Below are 25,548 nucleotides of genomic sequence, written 5' to 3' on the forward strand. Positions count from 1 at the left end.
GTAAACATAAAGAGTGTTTATGAATTTTCCTTGAGTCACTATTGTAACCCAGAAAACTAATTTATCGGTGTCTTAGCAGTTTTACAGAAGCAGTGCTACCCTGTGATTTTTCTCACTTTATGATCTACTCATATGTTGATTTCTGCACATCTTCCTGCTTTTCCACAGTGCTGCTTTTGCTTCATTCTATGCATAAAAGCTGAAAAAGAAAACTTAAGAGCCTGATGTAATTCAGCTAGTTTTTTCTTCCCTCAAAGTTAACTTAAGTAGGAACAACTTCTATCACTTTATACATGTGTTCATGAAACACCCACTTACCTGCACTGAAATACTGGCAAACTTGCTTCCATTGGGAAAAAAATCAGACTTAGTCTTCAATTGCATGTACTAGAAATTCTTGCTTGCACGTTCTTTCAGTTCTCTGCACTAAATCCCTGCTGCTGCCTCTCTGATTTTACCCTTACACTGAGGACCCTAACTGAGGAGCATGGTCAACCAAGATTCCTTTGTCATGCATGGAGAGACCCTTTTCTCTCTATAGAAAGTAACTCAGCACAACTCAGAACTTCTCTTTGGAGGATCTGATGTCTCTCCACTGATGATAAAGGGTGTTTAAAGAGACTATGATCCAGATACTGGGGCCTTTGAAAAAAACCTGAAGTTACGTGGGGTCAACCTTGGCACTAAGCACTGCTGGCATACTGAAAGGGCTGTATGCAGCTGTGCCATGGATGGTCGTCTCATGAAATTTCATACAAAATGTTCATTCGATCTGAGAGTTCATAGCACACTACAAGTATCTTAAGTCTTCCAGTTCTGAAATGTTGCCTGTCCAACCTAATCTTTTAAGTAAGTTTTAGGAGAAAGCAAGGCTTGAGGAAAGGAAGAACGAGAGAGAGGGAGAGAGAAAGAAAGATGGGGGGACAGAGAAAGAAAGGAAAGGAAGGAAGGAAAGGAAGGAAAGGAAGACAAGCATCTATTTTACAGGATTTCAGCGCCAAGGATTTTTTACATCTTCCCCTCACCCCTTCCTTTTTCCACTGACCTCTTCCTTAACCAGTTGAGTAGGGACAGCCACATAGGCTACTAGAGAAGTGTACTAACCTTCACTTAATGCTATGAGAAGGGTATGGGAAAACATTGCTTACCTAAGCCAGAATGGCAGAGAAAAGGGATCAAGCTTCCTCTCTTTGAGCAAAAGCCATGAGCCAGTGGACAAAACAAAAGACTAAGAATATGGGGGTTGTTCCCTTTGTTCCACCAAATAAGCTGTCTGAACTTATTTATCTTTTATGTTCTCTATGCCGCTGTTTCAATGTCTGTATGATAAGGATAATAACACTTCCTCATAAGGTTACTATAAAGTTTAATTCATTAATGTGTGGGAAGTACTGAGCAATTCGTAGAATGGTACTGTCGAAATGTGAAATAATATTAAACTGTCAGTTATTTTTCTATAAAATTAGACCCTTTTGTCTAAGTAAAAATAATTGGTATGACAAGAAGATTGAAAACTTTTAAGTATAACATAAAAGCTTGCTTATAATGAAGAGGTTGTCAACTGACACCACATACTGCAGAAATTGTGGTTCAAAGACTGCAGCATGACAACAAAGAATTATTTTGCCTAGCTTAGTCCACATTTATATGTATTCCACTATTACTATCACACACACACACACAAAAGACAAAGATATAAACGCACCTCTGATAAATCTTTACCAGCCTGACAGTTAAAAACAGACAGCTCCACCGCTAGAGTTTTTGATGGATATTACAGGAGTTAGATTTCAGAGTTCTTTAACAGACATTCAAAACTATTAAGGCACAAGTTTCAAGGCACTGCACCCAGAGAGATGAACTATCAGAATGACAGAAGATTCTTAAAGAGATATTTGATACCTGTAAAAGAAGGCTGAGGTTTTATCTCATGGGAATTCTGACAAGCAGTGTGCCTAAGGAATGACTATGAGAAAAGCAGCATGCTGGGAATAAGCAGAAAGTCGACAGAAATGATGAAGGGCAGATTTTGACAAAGACTTTTTTAGTTAGACCGAGTTCCTTACAACAGGATGTGTATTTGAAGAAGGAAGGTTATGAGCCAGAGTGGTAACATTAATGAATAATACAGACAGGCAGGAAAAGTACCATGTGTTCTTTGACCACCTCACTTAGAAAGGAACCGTGGTAGAAACTCAGTCTGCCTCCTACTTTTGTAATCCTTAAATGTGATCACAGAAGTTTGGCAACACCACTTCTTCTCTTGCAGTGAATCGTACTGTGTACTAAGGGACAAGCTAGTGTGTGAATAGTAGTTAAAATTCCTCTCACCACATCTCTTACCTTCAAGGGAGCAAAGACCAGATGTTACCTTTAACATAGATGTATTGCCACTGAGCCTCAGCCACTGTTTGGTTCTGCAGCTCCCATAGCAACTGTTATTAAGTGCTAATAATATGATTAGGAGAAAAGAAAGAACTGCTTGAATGACTAAAAAGTAACAGAAACAAAGATAAGAGTGTGTATCTTTACACCTGATGTTCTAGGAAATGCAACTGAAAACACTGTTGATGACACGAGGAAAAAAAGAATTAAGTGCATCAAATAATGCATGGTAGGATAAATACTGCTATCTCCTATTTGCTGTGAGGTAGCAGTGTGCTAGATAGCGGTGACGAGTGTGCCTTAAAAACTACAGATCAACTGATAGATAAGAGAACTGAATGACTTGCAAACCAAGTGATCTTATCTGCAAGCAAAAGAAATGGAATTCCTGTATAAAATATTCAAGCTGGGATATTTTATGATCATACTAAAAAGGAAGAAACAGTGACAGCGCAAGGAAAATAATACATGGTCGCAAAACAAAATTCAAGACTGTAATTCAGCTGAGGTCTGCTGATCCCACAAAGCACAAAAGCACCACTCAAAACAACTCCTGAATGACAATGAATGACTGAATTCCAGTCTCACTATTTCAGCTAAAATCAGGATGCAGCATAAAACAGCAGAACAAGACTCTTAAATCTGTTTCCTACAGTCTGCAGGTGAAAAATGTCAAAAAGCCAAAATGGCAGCAGCTACCATTTGTGAATTTTAAACAGATAATTAAACGAAAGAAAGGCTTCTGTACACAGACAGGAGATTTAAAAGGTTAATGAAGGTATAATAAAGATGGAGATCTGACTATGAATGCAATAGTGACTTGAAAAAACAAATGTTAATGCTGGGCAGAAAAGAAAGCTGATTAAAATAATTTGTTAAACTCTCACCTTTCCACTTCCAGTGTACCTTTCTGGTTGTTTATTATAGATCTCTACATACATAAAATACAAATACATATTAAATTGATGTCTAAATACAAAGAGACATATCTAAAGATATTTTTTTCACCTCAAAAGATCACTTGGCTGAAAAGCCAGTCAGAATGTAGGTCTTTTTCAAAGAGAAAGTAATGAGGGATCTCAAAATGTGACCACCTTCCATGACCCACTCTGAATCAGTAAGACTACTAAGAAGGCATATGCATATTTATCAAAAAACTAACAAATAGTTTTTATTTCAGCTCTTCTACTTCACCCTGCCAAATGTCCATAACAAGCTGAAAGTTTATGTAGCTTTCACTAGCTATTTTATATTTTCTCATTATTTTGAAACTATCTAAATATATGGATGGCAGAAACAACTTCCACGTTATTCTGATGTTTTCTTTTAAATTTACCTTCTTTCAGTTACAAATAACCTCAGTCATATTCCCGGAAAAGGAAAGAGAAGTAAGGAGCTTTATCTGAAAGATCCTCTAGCTCCAAATTCAAACTCAAATTCTCAGGGGACCTGAAAGTCCTAAAATATATGTTTAATTTTATAAAGCTTTTCATCAACACAAAGAGAAACAGTTACACAAAACCTTCCTGGAATTAATGCATTGGGACCAGAAGTGTGTGTGTGCTCACCTAAAGGTGAATTCAAGTCTTTTTAGCATATCCATCTCCTTTCTAAGAGTATTTGTTTGCCGAGTTAGACTACAACATAGGTTAGGAAGGACTTAAGTTGTTAACATTCATGTCTCCTTGCCAAAGTGTCAGACTGACTAAACCCTCCATTAGTAATGGTTCCTCTTCCTAACCATGCCCCTTTACCAGAGAATAAGAAAGCAGTGGTGCAGAAAATGTACTAGCGATCCTAATCCTCTGAATATTTTCTGTGTAGGAGGAGTTTGGGATGGTGGTAGGTTAGCATATATTGCAGGAGGAGTGCAGAGCGTCCTCAATAAATTTCAGCTTTGGCAAGCATATTCTTACTGATTTCATAATTGCTGACAGTTGTCAGTTGGCTGGGACCAAGTTACAAGATGGAGCTGAAAGTAAATGAAGCAGAGAAACTGCTTAGAAATGGGAAAGCAAGGAGTGCTCTGGCATCAGACATGAAAAAAAAAAAAAAAACCAAACCAGTAAAAAAGCAGGATCCCAATGCTGGTGATGGAAATAACAGTGGAGTAACCTGTAATACATCACTCTGCAATGTCTAGATGTGGAAGGAAAGGGGCAGTCCCCAAGGCAGCATCCAAGTCAATCAAGCAACATACAGAGTGCATACGTGAGCTAAATACACAGAATGAGCTTGTTATGACATGCAGACAGAAGTCCTGGGCTGAGATTCAGCCAGTTCAGTAGTTCTCATGAGAAACTACTGAACACAACATGAGAAACTGTTGGAGACAGTAGTAATGAACGTGTGAGAATGTGAGAAAAGGGAACCAGAGCTATGGCGGAGTCCTGTGAGAAAGACCAAACTGTATGGGTACTTGAAGGGGAAAACTGGGGACCTTTTGTGGAGGGAAGAGCTTTGCAAGGCCATATCAAGTAATCCCATAAAAGGCCAAGATTATGTATATAATGGTATCAGAAATACCAAGTTTGGGTATGGATGTAGGACAGGAGCACCGAGGCCAGCAACTGGGGAGACAGGGCTCTGGGTCTGGCCCCTGGATAGCCCACACGTGTGAGTCCAGCTCCTGATCCGTTTGTGTGCATGTGTGTGTCTGTCTCCGCATGACCACCAGCAAGTTCTTAGCCTCTTCAGCTGAACAAGGGGGTGCTGTGGGTGTTCACGGGGTGCCACTTCGGGCATGGCTTCTTTGTTGGTCCATGTAGTTGGTTGTGCATCACAGTGTGTGGTTGTGTGTGTACACATGCACCTCTGTATCCCTGTGTGTGTGCGTATGTACACCTCTGGAATATATGCCATCCTTGCCCCAGGCTGGACCTGGAAAGGAGAATGGCAGCAAGCAGATGAGAGGAGAAATCACCCGGGCTGGAAAGTCCGGTGGATTAGGGTTGCTGTACAGAGTTTATCTATGGAAGTCCTCTGCTCCCACTTAATAACTGTGGGGCTTACACTTGGAGATGGAGAACCTGTGTTGAAGTAATAAAACTAAAAATCAAACTGGAACTTTAAAGGAGTTGCAGAGGTGAGATGTATGTGCTCTGTCTAGCTAAGGAAATAAAATCCTTCCCTTCTCTCTCCTACCTGCCCCATCGACCATACATGCATGCTTATGCATTTTCGTCCTTGTGTGTTTAAATAAGTAGATAAGTCAATATATAGGCAGACAGATATAAAAGAATCAATACATTTTTGTTCAAACATTTTTGTTCAGCTTGAACTTCTTGCTTAAACTTTACAGATGGGTAGAACACATTTCCTTAAAGAGGGCAAAAGCTTCATGCTACAGATGTCACTGAATGTACAACACATGCATAAAATTCACTTTTTCCAGACAGATAAAAGATTAATTTGTATTTCTTTCAGGGTTCATTTGTTGGTGATCTTTTGGTGGGGTTTGTTTTGCTTTTGCTCTGTGCATGTGGTTTGGATTTTTGGGTTTTGTGGTTTTTTGTTGTTGTTTTGTTTTTTTTTTTTTTTTTTTTAATGAATCATGGGTTACTAATGTAGGCAGGAGGACGTGAACTATCTAGATAGATCCACAGCCATGCCTCTTCCTAGTTTTTGACAGCTTTCAAATAAAATGTCACTCAAAACAGGAGTAATTTAATGGTGATGACTTATTTCTAATAAATCCATATACTTTGTGGTGATCACCAACCTTCCTCTGAAAGATGATTTATCAATAGTATAACCTTGTCAGGTGACCATCCAGGGAAATTTACTGGTATCAGCATATCAAATTTATTAGGACGTTATGACTTATTTCCTGCATCTGTGCTCTTACTTCTGGTTTTGCCTATGTGATTAAACAGAAATAGCACTGTAATGCCCAATAACACCACTCAGTTAGGAACTGTATTTGTACAATTCATAGTATGCAGTTTTCCATGAGAATCAAGTCAGTAAATGCTCTCAGACAGACACCCTGAGTGTCATCCCGCCTATTATAAAAGAAATCAGAGGGCTCAATCCACTGAAACAACTTCCTTCAGAGCATATATGTCTCAGCACACAGTGGCTAGTAGGTGGGCAAAGCTGTCACAGCTGGATACCCCATTAGAGATCTCTGAGGCTGGCCTCCTAAAACTATTTTTTAACTTTTTTTCAAATGCCTATGGGATGTTTGCTTTGTGTCCTTTGCTACCTATATATTACAGCCTTTTCATGGAAATTTGTATTATACTGTACAAACAATTAAAGGTGATACAGATAAGTAAATTGCACACTTGTAGATGCATTGAAGCAATCTTAATTTTTTTTTTCATTTTCATACTATTAATTTCAGATGTGCTGCCTCTTACTTAAAACAGCAATAAAAAAGTTTTTATAAACATTCCACCTTAAATTTAAAACTTAAATGTTATAGTAATTAGAATAAAATACAGGCTGTGGACTTTAATATTAAATGTATATGTTTCAAACCTAGGTTTTTCATTGTGCAGATGCTTACAGATGAAAGTCTATCTGAGCATGGAACAGCATTTGTGGGGGTGGTAGTAACCATATCTGTCAGTCATGATGCCACTGCTGCACTGCTGCTCTAGTCAACATTAAAACCTAGTGCTGGATGCTTCATGGTGCATTAAGCAATGAAGCACAAAAGTAGTCAAGGAAAAAAAAAGTTTGTTTGTTATCCCTATCGGCCAGTATCACAGCTGGCATAAATCAGTACATCTTCACTAACCTCAGCATTGCTATGCTGAATTGTATTACCCACTTCTTTAGAAATATCATTCATGATGTTTTTCTACTCTGGAGTACATGACCAGGTGTACATGTATTTCCTAAAGCTGCATAACTATAAAAATACACATACACACATGTATCAGAAGTATCCTATCTTCAGAATACAATTACTAAAGCTAAGGGAGTGTGGAGACAGACAAGATGATAGTATTCAGACTATATAATTTGAAACCAAAACTCTGACTGTGAAATTGGTTTGATCTGTAGACAAATGTCAGCTCTGTGCCCTATTAAAGTTTCAGTTGTTTTAAAAGGACATATCAGTGAGCCCTGAAATGTTGAATAAATGTTAATTGGAAGTCAAAGAAAATATCATGAGTAAAATAAAATACACAAAGAAAAAGCACTTTCAATCTACGACACAGTAACAGCTGGATCCAAGAAGGAAAATGTTGCCAAATAGTCAGGTTCCATGTTAACACAAGACAAGACAGATACTGGAAGATAGTTTAATGTTAATGAGCATAATCCTGATTATTATTTTATAAAGTAGCTACCATGAAGATATATTACTTTTCAAGATTTAATTGCATGATTACATTGATTGTTGAGCTTATTAGCGATCCTACATATGCTTAGCAGTGTAAAAATGCATGAGATTTATGATTGCTATACCATAGTATACCCATGTAAAACATTAAGGATTTGTATAATCTATTAATCTAATTAGAATGAGGAAATAACAATTTGTAATGTTCTACCTTTTTATTATTCGTCCAAGACTAAGTATTATGAATGATTTTTTTAAAGTACTTCAATCATTTTTCTTTAGTACATTTGTACAGTTTGACAGCAGCAATTTAAAAATGAAGACAGAAGAGGGATTTGATTTTTATTTTTAATTATGGAAATGCAATCTTCTTCACATCTACCCTCAAAATGATGACTAGAGGCTATTTGCTTAAGTGAATGGTGAACGGTATGAGGACTGAATAATCACACTTACTGCAGGTACCATACAACATGAAATTATATTAAAAGGCTGCTCGATATAATAAAGGGGAAAACCATCAGAACATTGTATTGTATATCCTAATTATGAGTAAAAATAGCATTTTGTTGGAATGCAGTAATCACAACTTGTTGTGAGGTAGCAGTCATGAATTTTATGGTTATACTATTTTCTAAATCCTGCTAAGAATTTTGTGTCTTGGCAAAATATTTTAAAGCTAATAATGAAACAGAACTTGATTATTTAAATGCATGTAGTATTACCAATATTACTAGTGTAATACAATCCTTTAAAAAACCTAAAATGCAGTAATTATTATAATATTGCTGGGAAAAAAAAATATAAATCTAAGGTCAAATGATATGTAGTTAAAAACAAATTCCAGTAGAATATAGCAAAAAAATAAACAAACTGACATGGCCTACTCTGTGAGAAAACAAGACATAAAAGTTTAGTTTCATGAGTCGGTGAGAAATTTCCCATCGGCATAGGCTGAGCAACTATTTGATTTTTTCTTTAAAAAGGGTATTCACATTTCCAGTTCTTCTAATCTGACACTTTGATTATACGTTACTGAATTTTCCACGTCTCACACTCTTGGACAAGACAAGATCTGATAAACCAGTTCTGAATTTGTTAACAACAAAAAAAGGCCCTCTTACTATTCATTTATCTTTGATATACAAGTGTATCTGGAGAATCATCCATGGGAAAGAATATAATATCTATTAAATTGTAATCCTTGGCTCACTACCTGTACAGACCTAATTCCCATAGTCTCCAGAGAAGCTTTGGTTTTAGCCTTGAAATATAACCAACCAACTGCAACGGAGTCAGTCAATCAATGTCATGAAGGCAGCTTCAGCAGCCTTAACTAAGCACTCCATTTATTTTTTCACTGGTAGAGAAAAAAGAAGAAAAAGTATAAATTCCACCTTCACGTATTCTTTTCGTTCTTCTCACTTTGTTAGGCTTTACTTGAGTGATGAAAATTTTTGCTGCCCTAACATTTTACTATAGCAAAAGTTTTGTGTTCTGGTTTGTCTAAATATTGATAAAACAATAAACCTATACATATTGCATGAAGTGTATGTATATAAAAAAAAAAAAAAAAAGCCACCAAAACAACACAACAATAACATGCCAAAACAAAGGAGAAAAAAAACCAACACAACACACACCCTGCCAAACCAACCCACAAACAAAATACCCCACTGATAGCAACTGCTTGACCTTGAAAAGGAAAGGCTTATGAGGAGTTACGAATTTTTTTTTTCTTTGACAGAGAGTAATAATAGGAACCCCTAACAGATTTCTATATATTCCTTGAGGAGTGCAATTCACTAGCTGAGTAACCCTCTAAAAACTGAGTAACAGCCAGAAGGAGAATAAGAAGAAAGGAAACCAGCTATAAAGCTTTAGGCTGTTAACTTTAGACTCCTACTAGGGGGCTAACCTTCATCCCCACCCAAAGGAGAGAAAAGCCCCTCCAGAGTATGAGGCTGGTCTTCTGAACTGTGTTGAAGCCTATTGGCTACACATAAACTCTCAGGAGGCTTCATACCTCTTGTAGCGTAGGGTAACATCTATTAGGGATGTGCACAAAAAGGAGAGTAATTTAGTAGTGGAGTTTCACACGAACACAGAAATAAGAGAAAGACCTTGTTAATGTTAGCACAGATTGTAACATTACATGCAAATTAAGTGCCATGCAAGTAGTTTTCACACTATGCCCAAGGTTAACATTTTTATCATATTTCGATTTATATGTCAGACTTTTGCCTACAGGACAGCAAACATAATTTGAGATTATATATATTGAAATGTAGGTTCCACATTAGAGACCTTGAAGTCCTGGGGTTTCATTCGTTCCCAAGGTTATTGTGTTTTCTTATTTTGAGAACCTAATACAAAACACCTGTCCGTATCATCAGAACAGTGCCTTCAAACATTATATAATAATAATCTCCAGAAACTAGTGTTTTAAATTATAGATTTGGTTGAGTGCTATCAGTGGATTTGTGTAACGAGAAGCAGTGTAGCCAGGGAAAAGGTTTCTTAGTAGAACACCTTCAAATTGACAGTGCAAGCTCTTCCAGAGGGTGAGGAACAAAATCTTTACTGTGTAACACAGGATTTTATATTGTCCTTCGACTTTTACCATCCATATACATGATCAGCATAACACATAGAAACAGTTTTTCTTAGTGATATGTTTTAAAAAATCATTATAAAATTATTTCTCACTAAATATATCAATAAAAAAGTTATAACTAAGAAAAGTATGTAACCTCTGCATCTGGTTATTTATGGCGTTCTATACCACCTTCTTTTCTATCATCATTTCAACTTCTTCTATCACTCTTGCTAAAATAATCCTTATTTGGTGGGATGGTCCTGCCACTTTTTAGTTTTCAGCTGTCCCATCCCGTTATGCTTCATGGAATACATCAGCACTTTAGATCAATCTCCTAGTGTACAGTCATGTATTACTCATCCCATTTCTGTACCTTCCTTCTTGTTTGACTCGTTGTCCGTACTTCTGCACATTTATGGGGACAGATAAATCAGAACCTTTTGGGGTTGATGGATTATCAAGGTTCAGTCACCTCTTACTATTATTTATCCCTTCTTACACATTGATATGGCAGTTATGGAACAGCACCATTGTCATTTCCCAGAAGGGTAATGCAACAAATGGGATGGAATATATCCTGTGCAACTTCAGACATTCATCTCATCTAAAAGTGGCTGTCTAAAACAGTTCAGATGAACCAAGTACAGTAGTACTCATTTCTCTCCAATGAATAAAGGGAGTTTAGGATGATTAGCTGAGATGCAGTCATCTGAAGTTAAGGGAGATGAACCCAAGTCCACCTGTCCAAGGTCATCCAAGAAGTCTGAAACTGCATTTCAACTCAAATCTCAGGTTTGTATTTTGTATGCTGAAACACTTGAGAAGTACAGTGATGGAATAAATTTATCAGACTAAGGAGAAAGGGTTAATGGTGTAGTAGTGTTCTTATGAACTGAAATAAAGATTTTATTTTATGCATGTCACAATTCAGGAGACAAAACCCCACTGTCTTCAGAATCCCATTTGATACACAATGCTTTCATCCTTTTCAAAATTTTAGAAACTATAGTTATGGTTTATGTTATTAATTCAAATTCTTTAAAATAACCAGCTCCTTAAGAAGGAAATGCATGTAAAAGTAAGTTTACAGGTTTTAGTATCAAATACAGAGATTTGAGATCTCCCTGCACCTAGGCCCTCTTATTATTTTAAATATTAACAAAATGAAGAGTCAAATGATGAATATGTGAATACTTGTACTGTTTTGTACAAGAACAGATCTAAATGCTATTGAAATAGTTGAGCTATCAAAGGCTGACTTGTGCAGCAATAAAGAATGTCTCTGTTACACTGAACAACACATTCTGTTGACTCAGGTGATGATATTTTATGCAAAAAGCTGTATTAGTGGATCCATATTGAAACCTGATACTGTTTGTACTGATATTTTTAATGTCTTTGTTACATTCCACCATCTAGTCCTTTGAAAATTAGTTGAACAGTGCATAGGAAAACAACAAACAACAAATGAAGAAAAGATACAGCTAGAAGTGAGTAAAAGATCTTTCTCCCTTCATTCACTTTGATGTCCTGCTCTCACTATTTTTTACAGTACATACTGCTATTCTCAGTTGAAAATGTGACTCCTATTAGCATAAGATTGAATTATCAGCCAACACAGAATGAACTTTAAATTTCAGTTCTTACTAGGCCAAGATAATGACAATATCAAAACCTAACTGCTTTTTAAATAAAATACTTTTTTTTCAAATTATCCAGTTTCTTGGTCTATGCTGGTCAGGTCCTGGCCGGACAGGGTAGTGTAACAGACAGACTGAAAAAGAAAATCTTCTACGTTGTTTACATCCACTGTTATTTATACATTTTTTTCTATAAATTTTATACAACATAAATTGTATAAATATTTATACAAAAATATTTATACATATATTTGAATGGCATATGGTGTGTTTTGTTTCATCTTATGGATGACTCTAAGGTCCTTTTATCTGTGTTTGCTATAGAAGACAAAGGGTTTGTAAACATTAGGACCATTTAGCCACAAACAAACTCTACATACCTCTTTCCTGCAAAGCTGCATTATACACAGCTTTCACTGGAGGGTTGCAACGTTAACAGTTAGGATTGCTATATTTTGCAAAGGAGAATTTATATATGTGCAATACAGCTGAGCATAGACAATTGCAACAAACCCAAACTTGACTTGCAGAAGGGATAAATTGACCAGGACACCTACAAAGATCAAGTGTCTTGTGTCAGTCAGTTATTTAAACAGTGGTTTTCTTTTTAGAATAAGTAGCATGCTATGACAATCCTAATAGGGGCTGACTGATATGGAATTACACTAGTAGAGCCCATGCAGCTGTTGTAACATCAGATTCTTCAGAATTCTTAATGGACATTGCATAACTAACTCCTCCTCTCAAAAGAACCTGGTACATACGGGGGAAGCAAAGATATGACATCATTTTTTCCCTGTAACTTCTGAAATGTTTTTTTTACTTTAAATATTACTAAAAGGACCAGGTGTCAACTGTGCCATGTAATAGGGCTACAAAGGATGAAAACATTTTTATATCTTACATAGGAACAATTTAGCTCATAGAAAAGCAACTTGAAAAGGTTGCTTTTAACATCTACCTTATTTTCTCATGAAGCCCACCTGTACTACAATATGAGAACAGATTTCTGTACCAATCAAATATGTGTCTATTCCAAACTACACTCATCAAAAGAATACTTGCCTACAAAAGGTAATAGAACTAAAAGCTGTAGGTGTATTCTCAGAAAATCTGAAATTTCCTAAAAAAAAGAAAAAAAATATGCAGAATTTCTGTATACTAAAACACTGGAACTGTTCTGGAATGAATAACATTTTCAGTCCTCATGATTATTTCTAGCAACTCAGAACAGTGTGTTCTGCTTGTATAATGAGTATTTAATTTAGACTTATATGCATACTCACTTCTATACAAGCTGAACTCCATCATAAGCACCCTCTTCATTTCACTTACCTTGATTTACCCTCAGAATCAATTTGAACACTGCAATACACAGAAGTGATTAAAAGGAATTAAAAGCAAAAAGGGACCGAGTCAAGAAATATGTGTAGAAACAATAGTACCATTAGTACCATCAGAAAGTTTTGTTTTGTTTTTTTTTTTTTAAAAAAAAAAAACAACATTTTTTTTTTCCGTAGAATGGACATATCATGATATTACATGCCATATTACACGATGTGATGGATGGACTATAATTTGCTAGGTGGTCTACAATTTCAGGCTTTACTTCTCCTTGTTGTTTTGGAAAAAAAAAAAAAAAAATACACACACACCCCTCACCCACCCCTAAAACCCCCTGAAAACCCTCAAATCCTAACACTTCAAAGTATTAAAAATGTTCAGAAGTGTCACTTTTAATATTACAGGAAGACTGGTAATCAACAAGGTCTATAAATCTGAGGCTACAAATTCCTTTTTGTAAAATGGATTTTTTTCTCTCTTTCCCTTTCAGGTTACATTCCCTAAGCTCTTTCTCCCCCAAAACAGATAAAGTAAAAGAGGGTGGGGGGAAGGGAGAAGGAGAAAGAATAAGCATCATTCAACTCTTGTAATTCAGGTAGGAGCATACTAAGCTCCCCAGTGTCCCTAGTGCAACTGAAGTCACCCCTAGAATTTTAGCATATATGCTAACACACACGAAGACTCTTCTAAGTATGTCTCTGTATTACTTTCTTATCTCTAAGTATGTTTTTTCTCATGTGTGTCATCGCAATGCAATGATCACTGTTCAGGAATGTAATACCAAACTGGAAAACATCTGAATTTGTACTATGATGAAAAAAAAACCAAAAACATCTCAAATGCAAATAGAATATTAGGCATCATGACTATTAATTCTTGACTTCATACAATGACTTACTATGTTGAGGACAAGCAGTAGAAGAATTTTACCTCTGTGACCACAGCTGTGATTTGAACCAGTGTTTTTCAGTGCTAAAGGAAGAACAAGCAGTTTGCTACCTCTGCCATTCTTCTAAGTTTTGTTCAGAAAGAGGAGAGGATGTGCTCAGTAGATATAACTACTTTAAATTTCTAACTTCCTAATAATAAACATTTCAAAGGCAAAGGAAAAATAGGAGGGTTATGTATTCAAACACACACAAAAAGTGTTTTATTCCTCCATTAACTATGTATCATTGGCTTCTAATTCATACTTCATCCCAATGTAAAGTAAAATGCAATACATACAACTATGTGAACAATAGGAGGGAGGGCTTGTTTTTTGCTGGTTTTGCCAATCACTACTAATACAACGGTGAGTAGATTAACAGACACTGCCAATGGTCTCTGGGGACACGGGGAGTACATTATGATGACTTTGCAATGCATCACTCTTGCTTGCAATGTAATTAAGTTACAGTTATCTGTATATAATTTCATTAATATGGATTAGTCAAAATATCGATGCACAAATAAATGCAGAATTGCAAAATGTGTATGTCAATAAAATAAACATAGAGTTCTAGTAACAAGGTAGGAGACTAACTTCAATAAGAAGCGTATTCAATACTGCTAATCAATTGTCATTCACATGGGTAACTGATGTTATCTGAACCGTGCATTTATGGCCACCTCCTTCTGACAATTCCTCACTGTTCTCATATGCTGTAAGAAATGCTTTTTGCACTTGTCTGAAGGCGGACTCTTTAATTTCATTGAACCAGTTCTCTGGGATAACATTATATAAAAGCAAAGGTGAAAAGGAGCTCTATGCAGGATGAATTAACTGAGGTAAGGTAACTCATAAGTGAGCCAGCAGCCCGTCACAACAGACCACAGAGTCAGCAAAGAATCTGTCACATTTATAGTCAAGAGGAAAATGAGATTTGAAGGAGACATAAAAGAAATCGTGAATGTCTACCTGGTGAGAAACGATGTGCCCAAAATTAATATGGTTTTCCTACACTACTTTGATGTGCAGCTTTCTGATACAAAATATTGTGATCTTTTGAAATTTAACTGTTCTTCCTTAAATTAACATCTTACAAATGGGAACTAAATAGCAACTAAGAACCAAAGCATCTAGCCACAGTCCTTTAAAGAAGGCAGGCACTGTCTTGAGTTGAAAAAGGAATGAGGGACTCTAGGCTTATTTTTTCCCTTCCTCCTTTCCTCTCTCCTTCTTTCTTTTGTTCCTCCATTCTATTTTCCTTTTGCTTTGAAAATTTATTACACTTATAAGCATGTACAGTACTGTTTGTCACTTCTCCATAGTTAGGCTTTATAGAATATTATTATAAAAATAAAAATTGCATACAAATTGATGTTTCCATTGTCGTGATACTGTCAAAGCCTTTGAGAGGGCAGAACTGCCATAAACTAATCAAGAAAAGGTAAGAGATTTTGATTTACTGACCTTAAGTTTATTATTACAGTTAATGTCATGGCAATAAATAAAAAAGCAAACCCATAAATGCTGTATAATATAACATGCTTTTAGATCCCTCAGAGAGTTAGGAAAAAAAAAGATATGGGCTCCTAGTTAAGTATTTTTATCTTGAAATATTAATATCTATATCTTTTTCAGACTGAGTTTATGCAGAGGAATGACAAATAACATCTCCTGGCTCAGTTGTGTTTGCAGATTAGTACTGTTTGAGTCAGAGAGAATTAAGCTCTTTCACCTCCCACAGCAAAGGTAAAGGTGATGAGTTTCTATTAATAAAGCTAGTAAAATCCTACACCACAGTAGACTATCACAAATAAATCATGCATTTCCAGCACCACACATTAAGATGTTGTACATTAAAAATAAGTCTGATGCAAGGAAAACCGACTCAAACCTAAGTACAAAGACATAGAGATTTACAGCATTGCTCTACAGAGAACAAAATGGCTTACAATGCTGTACAGCTGTTTAGGAAAAACAGAGAAAACAAAAGCAGGCTGACTGCTGTTTTCTGAAAAGACAGAAGGGTAACACAGTTTTCAAGCATAAAATAGATTAATAATTATGATAATTGATTCATCTAAGCTTATTTTCTGGCAAGTCCCCTGTTGGTTTCTTAACGAGGCTAATAATGTATAATGTTTACAACTGAAAGTCTCAGAGGAAAGTTTACATTTCAGGGGGGCGGGGGGGAAGAACTAGACAAAGTACCTTAAGAGTGACCGAAGGTGTCACTGGGCTAGATCCAAACAAGAGATATTGTAAGCCTTAGGAGAAACTTCCATCCAAGTTGGGCAGCTTTGTGCAATTGTGGCATAGCTGCATCAACATACTAGAGCTCCTGATGCCTAGAAGCATCTCTTTTTAGACCTAGACCACATTAGGATCAAAGGCTAGGCAGTACACCTCAGCACTCTGCCTCAAATGATACAGCAGACATTTCCACAGCAAATCTAAGCATATTACTCACATAAACACATGCATAAACCAACTGCATATGTATAACCTTACAATATCACGTAAAATACAATGCTGATAGTGGTTTTCCTTTAAAGGGGGGATAGTGCGAGACAGCATTTTTCACGTGGTCTTGCAACCAGCCATGTACAGATTCAACACTTATGTTGCCTGTGATGCTTCACACACACCTCACTTGCTCTTCAAAACCACCTTATAAAACAGCCCCGATATGTTCTCCGTTCCTATTGTTGATTATCTGGAAACAATGCAGCCTACACCAAATACCAGAAAAAGTGGCCCAATATCCTAAATTTTCCAGTGCTACTCCTGTTCTGAAATACACTGGATTATTGGAAGTGTGAAAATAGAAACTAAAACCCTATTGTGAGACTAGGTAAAACAACAAAATTATTTTACTTAAAATATCCTGACTATTCCTGGCCTAATCCTGACACCTGTGGTAATGACTATGCCCACTACTGTGATTCTGAGACTGCTGAGCATCTTGTTCTAAAATGACAATTTGACATAGAGAGAAAACAGGGAGGTAAAGAGATGGAAAAATGTATCTTTAAATGCATAATTAATAAACATAACCATGAAAGACACTGTGACACAAACATTAAAGCTACTAAGCAGGTATTATTTCTACTAGTATTACTGCAATATATAGTGTACAGATCCAACAGATCAATTGAATACGAACTAATGGAAGTTAGGGTTTTTTCCACTTCTACACAAAACCAACTCACACAGTTCAGGTGGTATTACTAGGACTGTGAGAGGCTATACAGTACCTCAGAAACACCATTCCACATCTAAACAAGGTAGCAAAACTGAGGAGCTGCAAAATGTAAGATTAGAAAGATTTCTTGCTGTTCCAAAAGAGCTAAAACCTGGCACCAAACTCTCTTTTTTTCTTCCTTTAACAATAAAAGGAGCTTTTGCTGTTCCAGAAATTAAAATACTTAATTTGATCATTCCTCAATTCTTAGATTTTTCAGCCTATCTATTAGTTCTTTCAACGTTGGTAACAGACAATAGTTTGTAGCAAAGCCAAAGACTTTTTGAACCATCAAATGTGTGGATGGTGTTCTGTGATGTTCTCAGTGTTCTGACTCATGAGTACTGAAAACCGTAAAAACAACACAAAACCCTCCTCTTAAACAGAGATAGAACAGGCCTAAATCTGGAAAAAAGAATGTAACTATGATATACCAACAGTGTTATTTTCCAAGAGCATTAGCATGTTGCCAATAATTTACTAACATTTTACTGATATACTTAAATGTCATATTTGTCCTTATTGCTAAAGAGTTTGGCACTTTACCTTCATTTAAAATTAATTCTTAGAAATGTAAAAGAATAGTACTCACAGAAAGCTGTCTATTCAGCCTATAAAAAAAGTAAAAGATGTATAATCTTTATGTTTCCCAAAGGAAAGTTGCTGATATAAAGATGCAGCAAACACAAAGCTATTTTGGACCATGCCTCACTCCAAAAGCTATGAAAGACACAGTCTCTTCTCCTTCTGCCGGTCCCATCCCTTGGACAGCTATGCAAGATTTTATCACAAAAAGATGTGTCTTCCTAATACTGGCTGATGAACAGCTGGTGTTTGAAGAAAGGGACTGACAGGCAGTGAAAGGTAGCCACCTGCCTGTAGAAAAGCAGAACTGGACATTGTAAAGTACAACCACAGATAAAATGATAGAATCGTTAAGGTTGGAAAAGGCATTTAAGATCAAGTCCAACTGTTAACCTAGCACTGACAAGTCCACCACTAAACCACGTCCCCAAGTGCCACATCTGCATGTCTTTTAAATACCTCCAGAGATGGTGACTCAAACAGTTCCCTGGGCAGCCTGTTAGAAAGCTTGACAGCCCTTTCGGTGATTTCCCCCCCTCCCCCCCCCCCCCCCCCCATATCCAATCTAAACCTCCCCTGGTCCAGCTGAAGGCCATTTCCTCTTGTCCTGTTGCTTGTTATCTGGGAGAAGAGATGGACCCCCACCTGCCTACAGCCCCTGTCAGGGAGCTGTAAAGAGCAATAAGGTTCCCCCCTGAGCCTCCTTTTCTCCAGGCTAAACAACCCCAGTTCCCTCAGCTGCTCCTCAGAGAAAATATATATAAAGCAAAGACAAGAACATTGATGTTAAAATTAAAATACAACCTAACAAGCCCAGAGCACTTTCTCTTCTTTATGTCTGGAATTTTAATTAAAATTTTAAACAAAAATAAGCATGACATCAGACTCATAGCTATTACAGTAGGGCAAAGGAGAGCGATGCTTGTTTGATACGGTATTAGTAAGTTAATAATGTGATAAATCTACTTATTACTTAGCATTAATCCCAGAAACTATTGAGAAGCACTTGATAAAATCTGCCCTTAGAGAAATGACTTTCTCCTTGTTTGAGGAACATATCTAATTGGGTTTGAAAATGGTGTCTGATCCGCTAATCTGACAATTCAGAATGAATTGGTGTCTCAGGTTTTATATACCGATACAACTGCTGGGCTTTTGGTAGCATTCTCATTCTTCAGTTTTTTGGAGATGAATCAATGCACATTTGGACAGATCACTCTCTCTCTTTCATCTTGATTAATCCATTAAAGTTAATGCTTTAGACCTCGTCTGTAGCGGAATCTCCTTGAAAACCTGGGAAGGTAAGTTAATCATGAAAACAAGGTGATGCCACACCACAGCCCTTAATCTCCTCATTCTGATAACATGATTAGTAGATCTAAAACGTTAAGGAATTATTTTTAAGACCCAAGGATCTGAGTTTCAAATTTAAACTTTGCATCACTGACTGTGAGAAGTAGATTACTTTTGTCAGATGTGTGAGAATATAAAAGGAATTCAAGTAAATGAGTAGAGTTCAGTGTAGTGTACAAGCAGTGAAGAACACTTTTACTCGTTACATTTGTAATAAAAATATACATTAGTGACATACAGCAAGTATAAACATTTGAGAGTAGTATCAATGTTGAAGACACTTCCTGATACACAATAAACACACCGAAATTAAGAGTTCAAATACAGGACTATCCAAGTTTTTGTCTTTGCCTTACCACATAAGGACTTAATTTTCCTTCTCCTTCTGAACACACTCAACTAAAAAGATTTAAGTGCTGCAATGTAATAGCAGTTATTGAATATATGACAAAATGACTGATAAAGCAATAATAAAATGTGATTAATAATTTAAATAATGTATTTATAACACAGGACCTTTTTGCAAAATATAAACCACAGAAATTAAAGAAGCCCCGAGCAGCCACTTTCTGCATCAAATAGTGTTTTAAAATTTAGGATACCTCAAAATAAACCTTTAGTCTCCAGAAAATACTCTGCTGAAAAAAGACACTACATTTTTATAAGGAGCTAGGGCAGATGCTGCCCATCTTTATGAAACCAATGATGCACTCAAGTGGATATTGCCTTATGTGAAAATTTTATTTCTTCAGATTCTCTCTTTAAGGTGAAATCAGTGTTTTGGATAAAGCATAAACGTATATAAGTGCATGTAACTTGCTAACAACTTATGATTAGAACAAAAAAGAATACAGCAATGACCTTTCAAATTCTAACTCAGCAGTTCTTTTAAGAAATTGTATTCCTTACCAGTACCTGGAACAGATGAAAGACATATCACACTCAAAGGAATTTTAGAAGTCTCCATTATAAATATAACCAGTATTCTTAACATTGCTGTGTTTTTCTATTAATAATTAAACTCTATCCATATGCATACAGGAACAGTGGGCTGACACACCAGTAATAGATGAATGGATGAATTCCACTGTTTTGAGAAGTTTTGGTGGAGGAAGGAAGGAAAATCATTGCATGCCACAAAAATTTGAAGCTTTAAATTCTAGTCATTAAAAAATTCAAAACATTAAGTCATTTCAGTTGGACCAGAATTTCACCCCTAAATTTAGAAAATGCAGAGCTAGTCTTGTTCCTTAAATAAAAAAAAAAAAAAATAAAAATAAAATAAAAATAATAAAAAAAAAATCTACAGAAATTTTCATTCCCTTCACTAGAACCACATTGGTTTTTGTAGTCATCTGAATAGTGCATAGCCTCTAAGGCATTTTCTTCAGAGCATTTTAAAGCACAACAACACAGAGGTTGCTGGTGTTTCAGTGGAAAAAGGCACACTATGATCAGCACCTGAGTCACAGTTGTAATAAACAATTATGGGAAGCACTGAGAGGCCTGGTAAAGAGAAAAGACAAACTGTTTAAGAAAACCCTTCCTCTGAACAGAAGTCAGCAGGAGGCGAGAACTCTCAGAGACTTGCAGTAACTTCTCAGTGCAAATTGTTGGGATTTACCCTTCTGTAACGCTACTTTTGGAGTTCACCACCTTTTCCATTGATTAAGGGAAATCAAGTCAGAAAATCCCTGACACAGGGCAACCCTCAGTGAAGCTAGGCTGCCATACCAAGAAGTAGCACAACCTCAGATCTTAGGTTTCTCCATAAAATGAGGAATACCTAAATGAATGATTTGTGAAAAGTTTGGAGTGACTTGTCTAAAATGACTTAGAAATTTGTGGCACTGGTGAGAATAAAATTCAATTTTCCAGGATATCGTTCAAGAAACAAACCTTTCTGCAGGTTTTCTGCTTCCTTAATTCACCACTGAAGGTTTAATATCACAGCGAATGAGTTCTGACAACACTGTCTGCTCTGACGACATGATAGCGTCTGCTCATGTAAGTACAGCCTTACCTAGCCAGTTGTACAGCCAGCCAGCTTTGCAACCTTAATATTCTTCTAACATCTTCTTTTCTTTCTGACTTCCTAAAGATATGATACTGTAGAATAATGCTGACTGAGCACCCTTGCTGTTACTGTTTGAACTCAAAAGTAATTTGGCTGATTTCATACAAGGTTGGCAAAGACCAAAAAATACTTCTTTAAGTGCTGGGAAAACAGCATTTGAGTGGTTGAAAGAAATGCTGTGTGCCCTTATAGAAGGAAAGGCCTGAGCCCATCATGAGACATGACTGGAAACCATGCTGCACAGGTCTGTGGCTTGCTTAGTAATTTTTCTTTTTTTTTTTTCCGAGGGGGAGCAGGAAAACTAGCAATTAAAAAAATGAGAAATCCCATTGTATAACGTCAAACCAACACGAACACAGAAGAATGATGAGCAGATTTTGCATCTTTATTACAAAGACTTCTGCTTTTTGAATTAACTAACAACACCAGTAATATGCATTGTTTACATCAACATTGAAATTGAATAGGAACAGAGAAAATTTCTTAGTCCTGAAGTCAGATGGCATCAGCTTAGATCTTCTCTGAGCCTCCTATAGTAAACAGGAGGCTCTAAAGGCAAAGTTATTATTTGGTTCTGTTATTTTTTGTTTGTTTCATTTTCTGATTTGAAGTATCTGAAATAATAGGAGGGTGGACTGTGGCCACTCACAGAGGTATTTTCTTTAGCATGCAACTGCTTGTACAGTTCCATGCCCTGGGATAAGACGTGACAGCACGTGGGAGTATTTGATGGTGAAAAGTGAGATGAGATAGTGATGGAAAACTGTGGAGGAAGTCCAACTTAATTTTACATTGTTCACACTGCTTCTTTGGGAATGGCCCCTGACACTTGCTGTCTCAGGTACAGTCTCGAAGAGCACTACCTGGCCCAGGCCACTGATGTGTCAGTGACCACGCTAATAAGCAGGATGGATGAGTGCAGGCCAGGGCTCAAGATGGTGCTCTGGCCCTGTTTTACTTACTATAAAGATCCCTGCTGTAGAGCCAGCAGGAGTGGGATACTAGAGCCAACAGAGCTGGGAGATGGACAGAGGAGCTGGATGCAGATGAGAAATTGTCCAATGGGTTTCACTGATGTTGACTAACAGAGAAAGAACAGTAAAGTTTGGATATCATAAGTATATTTCTGTGGGAATATCCTTATACCCATTTTCTCCAAATTAAACCCATATGCCTGATTATCTTCAATTTGACATCATACCAAACTGTTTTACTAATTTCCAGCTCTTCTCTGTTGCCCCTTTCTGCTCACTTAGTTCCTGTCTTTGCTGGCTTCTCCCAGTTTCCTCTCTTTCCTACCTATTCCTAGTCTCACGCTTGACAAAGCAGAACATATTATTTCCCTAGTCTGTTTCTTGGAAACAGATGAACCATATTTAGCCTCAGGCAAGCAGCTGGAATGAAAAATTTCAGTCCAAAAGGATAAAGTTTAGTAAAGTTATAAGCAATCAAAACCAAATACACACCTCTGTGTTAGACAACTTAAATAATATGCTAAAAGATGTACATGTAATACACATAGCCTAATGTATGCTCAAAATAAATAAAAGCTCAAACCCCAACTATGCCTAACATCCTTTTGGCAGTATAGACTGGATGTAAAGAGTATATTTGTGAGACTAAAATTAGCTTAGAAAAACAGTTGCAAACACAGCAATAGGAAGTATATTCCAATCACTTGGGGGGAAAAAAAAAAAAAAAAAAAAAAGCCAGAATGAGATAATGTAATGAAAAGGAAAAATCATTTCCTGCTTCACAGGTCACGTTAGACACTGAACCTTGCCCTGCAATTCTTCCAATGCCAGGGGACCTTTGGACACTGGACAATAAATAACACTCATTTCCCCTCCAGCATGCTGCTGGATGTATCACTAAATAGGAGAGAGATGTGGCAGCATTAAATTAATATTCAAGGTAACTTACTTTTTAAAGAAGGAGGGGAGAAAAAAGGAAAAAAAGAGTCTTCTCAGAAGCAAAAATCAATGATTCTTTTCTTTTTGACACACTCTAACTAGACAATCCAGGGAAAATGGAAGTGTATTTTTTCCGAACATATAAGACCACTCTTTTCAAAATAGTGTAAAATTGGGTGGTACAATCACATGCTAAATTCAGTACTATACAGCAGCAAAGCAAAGATCTGATGGAAGGTTTTTATGAGGACTGAAAAATCTTAGAAAAAAATATGAGGCTTTATATTGATGCAAAGTAAGACAACAACTTAAGCTCACATTAAAGAATGCAGAACCATTGTTACAGAAGTAAGGAATTTACAGTCATCACAGACTTGCACAAAGTAATGATCTGAGGTTTAATGCACTGACTTTTGGTTTTAATCCTTTAAATTACCAGCTTTGTGTCACCAGCTAAGGTAAAAACTGAAGTGGTGTGCAGTGGCCTGATTACATACGATAAATACTAAGTTGCTGTACATGAAAAAAAATCTAAAAAAGTCAAGAACAAAAATGTCAAAATTAAATAGTTCATATATAAATTATCTAATGGAGCATCTGAAAGCTAAAGCCTTCCAGCACATGTGACAAATCTGTATATGTTAGTGTGAATGCTACATTCGGTATCTAAGATTCAACCAAAAGAACTTCACAGCTGCATCAGTGCGCATAAATGTGTAACGAAGTGAGAAGAATTAAGGGATGTGTTATTCATTGGATGCTATGAGACAGTGCTTATATTGCTAAAACAATTCTTTATCTCTGCTATATCTTAAAAAATGTATCTCTTACTTTTCACAGCATGCCAATGAGATGCAGGATGGAAATGGTCTGGTATGCTCCCTTTCCACTGTCCCATTGGCAATCTGCATTTTTATGAATGCATTAAGACTACCTCATAAACCAGATGGCATTACACAATGAAATTGTTTTAAGTTTACTAAAAGATTGCAAAGAGTGTCTGTAATATTGGAGAAAATTTTTAATAGTGCTTAAATGGTAAGTGTTGAGCAATTGCAAATATTTTATCTGTAAATACTACCAACTTTGTAATTGTGGCAGAATATGAAAGTACATATAAGAAGCTCAAGGATGACCAGAGTTGTTTGTGCAGAGAAAAAAATACTACCATCTCTGTTACATTTTTACACTTCTGAGTATCAGAATTAATTTAGAAACTAGAATAAATACAAATAAAATCCATTTAAAAGCTATAATGCAATAAAACTTTCAAAAGATAAACTAAATCTATTTCCCGTAACCTAAGTTTAAAGTGCCATTAGAAAATCTGCCATTTATCATAAGTATGAACTACCACATTCACCTCTGTATGACATTATTTCCAATAAACCATTATTCTACATTAATAGCTTGATTCTGAAAATATTTCCTGTTTGTCAAAGTATGAAAAAAAGCAAACATACATTAGAAATAGCCATTACTTAGTGTGAATAAAAACTGTAATGCTACATGAGTAATTCTTGGAACTGCACACAAACCACTAGCAGACAGGAAAGCAAAAAGATCAAGAGCAAAAAACGACCACTCCATAAAGGAAGAGGATCTGAGAAAGTGATTGTCTTTCCTCTGTACATTGCTTCAGGTGAGCGTTATATATATAATTGTTATAAGTAAAGCTGTTATTAATTAATTTTTGCATACCATGCTCAAAATAGTTGAATATCATAACGTTTAAACAACCCTCACTGCTTGAAATACACTCCTGTAATGCCTTGTCCTAATCCACAATTGCTTCGCAGCTGCTGTTGATTGCCATATTATGTGTGTGAAGAGAAACCCATGAACTTTCAATTCACACAGTATACTGTTGTGATACGTTGATTATTGGTATTTACTAATTATTGCTATAATCTATTTTGAATAAGCTCAAGACAAGCACTAGAAAGGTCAAAGAAAGAACCTTAAAAAAATGCTGAACGGGGCTCCAGAAAAACGTCAGAAATATACTTGATATTTCAAAAAGATAAATGAGTTCATGCCTGCCTGCTTTTTTGAAAACATGGAGAAGCAAGCTATTGTAGTAAAGAAATCAAATGTTCAGAAAAACTACTTTATTAAAAGACGACTAATTGGAAAATGTTCTCTTTGGTCTGTTGTAGAACAGGGTTTGAATAAAACATT

The 25,548-nt window shown here is 36.3% G+C and overlaps 1 protein-coding gene across 6 annotated transcripts in view; it reads right to left on the reverse strand.

The window, feature by feature from the left end:
- TAFA5 (TAFA chemokine like family member 5) overlaps positions 1-25,548 on the reverse strand; it is a 522,400-nt gene that overhangs the window by 184,770 nt on the left and 312,082 nt on the right. The gene's annotated exons all lie outside the window — the stretch shown is intronic.

The sequence above is a fragment of the Falco punctatus genome (assembly GCF_963210335.1).
Source record: "Falco punctatus genome assembly, chromosome: 6".
NCBI lineage: Eukaryota > Metazoa > Chordata > Aves > Falconiformes > Falconidae > Falco > Falco punctatus.